This window comes from Leptosomus discolor, unplaced genomic scaffold (assembly GCF_034619465.1).
Source record: "Leptosomus discolor isolate bLepDis1 unplaced genomic scaffold, bLepDis1.hap2 HAP2_SCAFFOLD_80, whole genome shotgun sequence".
In the NCBI taxonomy this organism is placed as follows: Eukaryota; Metazoa; Chordata; class Aves; order Leptosomiformes; family Leptosomidae; genus Leptosomus; species Leptosomus discolor.
Window position 1 is genome coordinate 258,155 of NW_028237973.1, and position 9,964 is coordinate 268,118.

Consider the following 9,964-nt stretch of genomic DNA (forward strand, 5'->3'; position numbering starts at 1 on the left):
TGCTCAGAGGTGCAGGTCCCGCCCTGCCCAGCGACCGGTAGTTGTTATCACCTGATACAAAACAGTACGTAAGCGCCTTGACTGAGCACCGGTTTGGTGTCAGGAAGGGCTGTTGAGGCCTCTTCCATTCGGTACCAAAGCCCGTTACCGGCCTGCAAGTACAGACCAGGCTGTATGAGGGGGCTCCATCTGATGCCTTCGAGTTCAGCTGATGACAAAACCAGGACAAAGCGCAGCTCTTTCACCTGCAGCCGCTTCGCGTTTTACCGGCAGAAGGTCCTGGGCAGACCCTCGCCTGCCCACGTCCACCTCCAGGCAGCAGCTCAAAAAGGCCCGAAACTCAGCACACAGTTGCTCGGGGTTCTGCAGCTCTGGTGTCCCGTTGGTTGCTATCAGATACGTCACCTAGAGAGAACAGAAACACGAGACTCCACCTGTTTCTTTCTTACCCAGAACTGCTCACAGAGAGACCATTTTTTAAGGTCCAGTCTTCGGTGCCAGTTTCTTCCCTGGCAGAGGGTTAGAGATGATTTTTCTATACCTACAAAAAAAAACCTGATGCAGCCACAGCTACTCCAACATCAACATGAACTTGCCTTAACAGCTGATTGCAGTGGCTGACTCACTATGAACTCCATCAGCAAAAGCACATTTTGTTTCTCCATGCATCGACACCAACTTTACTGGCTATTTTAAAGAGTGAATTCGGGCCAGCTGTATTATTTCAAAGGATGATTACATAAAATGCATCCCTGCAGTGCTCACTGCTCCCTAAAGTACAGCTTCCTTAAAACAAACCTAGTCCAGATTTTTGCCCTGTTCTAGATAAAAATGGTAACCAGATGAAAAAAAAAGTAGATCCATCAGCTTATTCCTTGGATAAACAGAAACATTTGGAATCTCATTTTCTACACAGACGTGCAAGCTGCGAACACAAATATACTACGAAGAAAAAGCATCACTGGGCAGACAGGAGCCACCGCAACTCTGTCTTTCAGCAGTCTCCAAATTCCAGATCAGCAAGTCTTCCTGACAGACCTCAGGCCAAGGAATTAGAACAGAATTTTGCAAAACATGGAGCGAGCATTATCCAGGGCAGTTCACTTGGAACCAAGGTCTCACATGCTGAGAAGCTGGACAGATGAGTTCATTCTGCTTCTGCAAGACGTTCTTTAGAAACGCAAGACAAACGTTTTGAACCGTTTGCACCTAAACTTCCAGTCTATGTCTCAAATATACAGCAATAATAACAGAAATAGGCCTAGGAGTCTTCCATAAAAACGTCTGCCATGACAAGAACAGCTCTGCGCTACTGGCGTTTAAAGAGACGGTGGCCAAAGGGACTTTGCTCTTATCCTCTTAAACACAGAGGAAAAATTCCAGGCCTAAAAAGGCAAATGAACTATCCTAGAGGAAAAACAATAAAAGGAAGTTTCTCTACTTTTCCCACAACAGAAGTGTCACAAAATCAGTCCCGTCCCGTCCCTCTGCAGCTGCCCTCAGGCACCGGGCACAGCGGTGAGCCGGAGGGCCTGTCCTCACTGCGGTTAAATGGTGCTGCCCCAGGGACGTCCCTTCTCCTGCGGTAAAGGAACACAGCACCCATGGCAGCCTTGGGAATTTTATTCCGGCTCCATTCGCCTGGCTGTGAAACAGGAGTGCCAGGACAAAGGGAGCTCTTTCAGCTGCTCCTTTCTTCACAGAACTCCAATCAGCAGAGTCATCTGTAGCTGGGTACTGCACCTTTTAAACAGTTCTGCGACCACAGAAAAAGATCTAGGGGAAGCTGAAGCACCTTCTTGCCGTGTCTCTTTTGCTTTCCTGTGATCCAGCTGGCAGAGAAAAACAAGTACAGTACAAAGGAAAGAAGTGTTTGCAGTAGCTGCAAAGGGGCAACAAGCTCATGGATTTCTTTAACGTACCCAGAAACAAGAAGGGATCTGGCATACAGCTGCAGTCTGTGAAAATGAGACCCTAAAGTCATCCGGTGCACCCAGATACATGACAGAACAACATATGGATGATTTAGAAGCCTGAGACTGTAAAAGATTCGCAGCATTTGGAAAATGGCTACAGTTTTGAAGAAAATTGATGCAGGGTGGTTAATAAATGCAAAAGCAAACAGAAATGCCTGGGATTTGGTTTGTTGGGTTTTCTTAAAACTGGAACTGGGGAGGTCTAACCAGCATTTCAAAGGATATTTATCGCACCAGTATTTGTCCCTCAGGCCCCAGGCCTATGCCTGGTGGAAGGAAATCCCAGTGAGAGAAAACAAACACTGTCACAGAAATATCCAGGCCACTCTTGGCTGGAAAATGGTTCATTCCTGTGAGTTCTGCATCGGCTGGAAAGAACGTGAGCAACAGGGGATGCATTTGCTCCACACATGGAAAACAACAATCATATCTACATTCAGACTGGTGTTAACTCTATGATCAACGATCCTTTAATGCCCTTAGAGTACGTTTAGGTATTTCAACTCCTGTCAGGAACGGAAGCTGCTGCGTGCCTTGCACTATTAAAACAAGCATTCAGAAAAATGTGAAAGAGCATCCTTTGGTTTCCAGGCTTCGCAGAACTCCCTGGATGGGGTCTAAATGTGACTATTAAACCCAACACTTACTGTGTGCCATCAGCTAAAAACCTGACCTGCAAACACAGGTCTTGCTTATCAGCTCTCCTGTCTGGATGCAGCTGAGAGCTCTCACTGCACTCTGTGATTCCACACACAACAGCAGAGGGATCCTGTCCCTGCTGGGGATGATTCACCTTCATAAAACCAGCTGGGAACTGGGGAACTTCAGGCAGTCCATCACAAGCTGTTCACTGTTCCCAGCTCAGGGGCAACAGCCTCTGCCCAAGACTCCAGGAGTAAACACAGACGGGACCAACTCCAGGTGCCTGATTTTAACCTCCTGCGGGTTGACTCAGACACCTGAAGATGCCTTGAAGCTCCAAGTGCTGATCTCAACTCCCGCAGCAGATGAGGCATGTATGAAGAAAAAGAGCATCTCGAATAATCTGGGCAAGGGCAGGAATCGCTGAATGTGAATTTGATCAGAGATAAGAAATCCAGTTCCCTTCCTCACAGTTGACCTGAGGCTTCTCGAGGAGCCGTAATCAACAGTTGAGGTTAAGGAAGCTGGGAATTTTCAGCCTGTAAACCAGGGACACAGGCCTACTGCCACCCTGCCAGCTGCGGTGCACTCAGCTGACTCAGCATCAGGCTGAACCCAAACCTGTTTGCTTCTTCTGAGATAAAAGCCGAACCAAAAAGCTCACCCTGAAACGGGCAGCTCAGATGCAAACCCCAAGCCTAAAGGTGAGCTAAAGCCCAAACCAGAAAGGTCACGGAGACAGGTAGGTCAGATGCAAACCCAAACTCTAAAAGTGAAATAAAAATCAGAACTAAAAAGCTCACCCTGAAACTGGCATCTCAGATGCAAACCCCAAGTCTAAAGGTGAGCTAAAGCCTGAAACAAAAAGCTCACCCTGAAACACGCAGATCAGACACAAACCTGAACTTTAAATATGAAGCTAAAAGCCAAAGCAAAAAGCTGACCCTGAAACAGGCAGGTCAGATGCAAACCCAAACTCTAAATTTGAAGCTAAAACACGAACCAAAAAACTCCTCCTGTAAGGGAAGGGGCTAAGGAAATCTTGGTGAAAATATTATTGCTTAATGATGATCTAGAATACTGTGTAACCCAAAGAATCAGGCTAATGGATACCGCTTAATATTTTGCTGACTATTGTACAAACTAGTTGAAGCAAGGAATGTTGTGGCCCCTTACAAAAGACAATTCCTGATAAACTCACAGAATCACGAAGATTTATGGCTCCACACAAGGATAGTTCCTGATAAGAACCTGGGGGATGCCTCAAGAACCGACTGAAACCAACCCTACGGTTTGAGCAAGAGCCAAGGAGCAACTGAGTCTGCGCAAGAACAAGGGGTTACTAGCGGTGACGAAGAGGAGCCATCAGCCTTCAAGGGGTTAGTAGCGATGGCAAAGAGGAGCCATCAGCCTTCAAGGGGTTAGTAGCGATGGCAAAGAGGAGCCATCAGCCTTCATCTCCACGACCCCCCTACCTGCCCCCCCCCCCCCCCGACGACCACCACAAGGAGGCACTGCGCAAACGCAGTTAGGAGGAGTTTATGGAAACGACCTTTTGGAACTAATTTTAATACAAAGCAGGGACAGGTTATGCCTATGTATAGGTGTATTGGGAAACCTTGGGTATATGTAGCATCTGACCGTTTAAATCAGAGACAAGTTGCCGCGTTGGGGCGCGCACGATTTTGGTGGGGCTGCTCCCCGTGCTGCCCAGCGCTGAATACACATACCTACTTTACAGTCTCACAGACTGGGGAGTGCGTTTTCCGCACATCACCTGAAACAGGAAGGTCTGATGCAAACCCAAACTCTAAATTTGAAACTAAAAGCGAAACCAAAAATCTCACTCTGAAACAGGCAGCTCAGGTGCAAACCCAAACCCTCAACGTGGGCTAGAACATGAACCGAAAAGCTCACCCTGAAATAGGAAGTTAAAATCCAAACCTAAACTCTAAACAGAACCCAAACGTGAAATGACATAACCCCCCGCTGCTCCTTTCTGGACCACCAGGCTGCAAGGGATGTCTTTTCAAGCTGAACTGAAGAGTGCATCAGCCTGCTCCTGGTGACACACGGGCGTTGTGCCAGTGCTCAGGAGCATCGGATTGGCAACATATACAGAAAAATGACATGAAACCTATAATCTAGATCTAAAATCCAAGGCAATGAAAAACCTAAGGGGATGCAAACCCCAACATCTAGATAAAAAGCCTAAAGCAACGTAGAGCCTAAAGTAAGGTAGACAATAACATCTGGACGTAAATTCTAACATCTAAACGTAAAGCCTAAGCCGATGTAAAGCCTAAACGAATGTAAACCCTAAAATCCAGCTATAAACCCTAAACCGATGTGAACCGTAACATCAAGATGTAACCCCTAAGGTGACGTAAACCCCTAAGGCGACGCGAACCGCAACATCCAGGTGTAAACCCTAAACCGACGCGAACCCCTAAGGCGACGCGAACCGCAACATCCAGGTGTAAACCCTAAACCGACGCGAACCCCTAAGGCGACGCGAACCGCAACATCCAGGTGTAAACCCTAAACCGACGCGAACCCCTAAGGCGACGCGAACCGCAACATCCAGGTGTAAACCCTAAACCGACGCGAACCCCTAAAGCGACGCGAACCACAACATCCAGATGTGAACCCCTAAAGCGACGCGAACCCCTAAAGCGACGCGAACCGCAACATCCAGATGTGAAACCCTAAACCGGTGTGAAACCCTAAACCGGTGTGAAACCCTAAACCGGTGTGAAACCCTAAACCGGTGTGAACCGTAACATCCAGATGTGAACCCCGAAACCGAGGTGAACCCCGAAACCGAGGTGAACCGTAACATCCAGATGTAAACCCTAAACCAGTGTGAAACCCTAACATCCAGATCTAAACCCTAAACCGATGTGGAAACCTAAACCGATGTAATCCGTAACATCCAGGTGTAAATCCTAAACATATGTAAACCCCTAAACCAATGTAAACCGTAACACCCAGGTGGAACCCCTAAACCGAGGCAAACCCCTAAACCGAGGCAAACCCCTAACATCCATATGGAAACCTTAAACCAATGTAGACCCTAACATCAAGATGTAGACCCCAAAGCGAGGGAAGGCCCTAAAGCGAGGTAAATAGTAACATGCAGATGTAGACCGTAAAGCCAGGTAAACCTTCACATCCAGATGTACACCCCGAAGCCCTCTACGACCCCAAAGCCAGGCAAACCGCCACACCCAGATGTACACCCCAAAGCCACCTACGACCCCAACGCCAGGCAAACCGCCACACCCAGATGTACACCCCAAAGCCACCTACGACCCCAACGCCAGGCAAACCGTCACACCCAGATGTACACCCCAACGCCATCCACGACCCCAACGCCAGGCAAACCGTCACACCCAGATGTACACCCCAAAGCCCTCTACGACCCCAACGCCAGGCAAACCGTCACATCCAGATGTATACCCCAACGCCATCCACGACCCCAACGCCATCCACGACGCCAACGCCAGGCAAACCGTCACACCCAGATGTACACCCCAACGCCATCCACGACCCCAACGCCATCCACGACCCCAACGCCAGGCAAACCGTCACACCCAGATGTACACCCCAACGCCATCCACGACGCCAACGCCAGGCAAACCGTCACACCCAGATGTACACCCCAACGCCATCCACGACGCCAACGCCAGGCAAACCGTCACACCCAGATGTACACCCCAACGCCATCCACGACGCCAACGCCAGGCAAACCGTCACACCCAGATGTACACCCCAACGCCATCCACGACGCCAACGCCAGGCAAACCGTCACACCCAGATGTACACCCCAACGCCATCCACGACCCCAACGCCAGGCAAACCGTCACACCCAGATGTACACCCCAACGCCATCCACGACCCCAACGCCAGGCAAACCGTCACACCCAGATGTACACCCCAACGCCATCCACGACCCCAACGCCATCCACGACCCCAACGCCAGGCAAACCGTCACATCCAGATGCACACCCCAACGCCCTCGACGACCCCAACGCCCTCGACGACCCCAACGCCCTCGACGACCCCAACGCCCTCGACGACCCCAACGCCCTCGACGACCCCAACGCCCTCGACGACCCCAACGCCATGTAAACCGTCACATCCAGATGCACACCCCAACGCCCTCGACGACCCCAACGCCAGGCAAACCGTCACACCCAGATGTACACCCCAACGCCATCCACGACCCCAACGCCATCCACGACCCCAACGCCAGGCAAACCGTCACATCCAGATGCACACCCCAACGCCCTCGACGACCCCAACACCCTCGACGACCCCAACGCCCTCGACGACCCCAACGCCCTCGACGACCCCAACGCCCTCGACGACCCCAACGCCCTCGACGACCCCAACGCCCTCGACGACCCCAACGCCCTCGACGACCCCAACGCCATGTAAACCGTCACATCCAGATGCACACCCCAACGCCCTCGACGACCCCAACGCCCTCGACGACCCCAACGCCCTCGACGACCCCAACGCCCTCGACGACCCCAACGCCCTCGACGACCCCAACGCCCTCGACGACCCCAACGCCCTCGACGACCCCAACGCCCTCGACGACCCCAACGCCCGACGACCCCAACGCCAGGCAAACCGTCACATCCAGATGCACACCCCAACGCCCTCGACGACCCCAACGCCCTCGACGACCCCAACGCCAGGCAAACCGTCACATCCAGATGCACACCCCAACGCCCTCGACGACCCCAACGCCCTCGACGACCCCAACGCCCTCGACGACCCCAACGCCCTCGACGACCCCAACGCCAGGCAAACCGTCACATCCAGATGCACACCCCAAAGCCATCCCTGACCCCAAGGCCAGGCAAACCGTCACATCCAGATGCACACCCCAAAGCCATCCCTGACCCCAAAGCCAGGTAAACCGTCACATCCAGATGCACACCCCAACGCCCTCGACGACCCCAACGCCCTCGACGACCCCAATGCCAGGTAAACCGTCACATCCAAATGCACACCCCAACGCCCTCGACGACCCCAACGCCCTCGACGACCCCAACGCCCTCGACGACCCCAACGCCCTCGACGACCCCAACGCCCTCGACGACCCCAACGCCAGTTAAACCGTCACATCCAGGTGCACACCCCAACGCCCTCGACGACCCCAACGCCCTCGACGACCCCAACGCCAGGTAAACCGTCACATCCAGATGCACACCCCAACGCCCTCGACGACCCCAACGCCCTCGACGACCCCAACGCCCTCGACGACCCCAACGCCCTCGACGACCCCAACGCCCTCGACGACCCCAACGCCCTCGACGACCCCAACGCCCTCGACGACCCCAACGCCCTCGACGACCCCAACGCCAGGTAAACCGTCACATCCAGGTGCACACCCCAACGCCCTCGACGACCCCAACGCCCTCGACGACCCCAACGCCCTCGACGACCCCAACGCCCTCGACGACCCCAACGCCCTCGACGACCCCAACGCCAGGTAAACCGTCACATCCAGGTGCACACCCCAACGCCCTCGACGACCCCAACGCCCTCGACGACCCCAACGCCAGGCAAACCGTCACATCCAGGTGCACACCCCAACGCCCTCGACGACCCCAACGCCCTCGACGACCCCAACGCCAGGCAAACCGTCACATCCAGGTGCACACCCCAACGCCCTCGACGACCCCAACGCCCTCGACGACCCCAACGCCAGGCAAACCGTCACATCGAGATGCACACCCCAAAGCCATCCCCGACCCCAAAGCCATCCCCGACCCCAAAGCCATCCCCGACCCCAAAGCCATCCCCGACCCCAAAGCCATCCCCGACCCCAAAGCCAGGTAAACCGTGACATCCAGATGCACACCCCAAAGCCATCCCCGACCCCAACGCCAGGCAAACCGTCACATCCAGATGCACACCCCAAAGCCATCCCCGACCCCAACGCCAGGCAAACCGTCACATCCAGATGCACACCCCAAAGCCATCCCCGACCCCAACGCCAGGCAAACCGTCACATCCAGATGCACACCCCAAAGCCATCCCCGACCCCAACGCCCTCGACGACCCCAAAGCCAGGTAAACTGTCACATCCAGATGCACACCCCAAAGCCATCCCCGACACCAACGCCCTTGACAACCCCAACGCCCTCGACGACCCCAAAGCCAGGTAAACCGTCACATCCAGATGCACACCCCAAAGCCCTCGACGACCCCAAAGGCCGGTAAACCGTCAAATCCAGATGTACACCCCAAAGCCCTCGACGACCCCAAAGCCCTCGACGACCCCAAAGCCCTCGACGACCCCAAAGCCCGGTAAACCGTCACATCCAAATGTACACCCCAAAGCCCTCGACGACCCCAAAGCCCGGTAAACCGTCACATCCAAATGTACACCCCAAAGCCCTGGACGACCCTAAAGCCCGGTAAACCGTCAAATCCAGATGCACACCCCAAAGCCCTCGACGACCCCAAAGCCCTCGACGACCCCAAAGCCCTCGACGACCCCAAAGGCAGCTAAACCGTCACATCCAGATGCGCACCCCAAAGCCCACCACGACCCCAAAGCCCAACACGACCCCAAAGGCAGCTAAACCGTCACATCCAGATGCACAGCCCAAAGCCCACCACGACCCCAAAGCCAGCTAAACCGTCACATCCAGATGCACACCCCAAAGCCATCCCCGACCCCAACGCCAGGCAAACCGTCACATCCAGATGCACACCCCAAAGCCATCCCCGACCCCAACGCCAGGCAAACCGTCAAATCCAGATGCACACCCCAAAGCCATCCCCGACCCCAACGCCAGGCAAACCGTCACATCCAGATGCACACCCCAAAGCCATCCCCGACCCCAACGCCCTCGACGACCCCAACGCCATGTACACCGTCACATCCAGATGCACACCCCAACGCCCTCGATGACCCCAACGCCATGTAAACCGTCACATCCAGATGCACACCCCAACGCCCTCGACGACCCCAACGCCCTCGACGACCCCAACGCCAGGCAAACCGTCACATCCAGATGCACACCCCAAAGCCATCCCCGACCCCAAAGCCAGGTAAACCGTCACATCCAGATGTACACCCCAAAGCCCTCGACGACCCCAAAGGCAGCTAAACCGTCACATCCAGATGCGCACCCCAAAGCCCACCACGACCCCAAAGCCCACCACGACCCCAAAGGCAGCTAAACCGTCACATCCAGATGCACAGCCCAAAGCCCACCACGACCCCAAAGCCAGCTAAACCGTCACATCCAGATGCACACCCCAAAGCCATCCCCGACCCCAAAGCCAGGTAAACCGTCACATCCAGATGTACACCC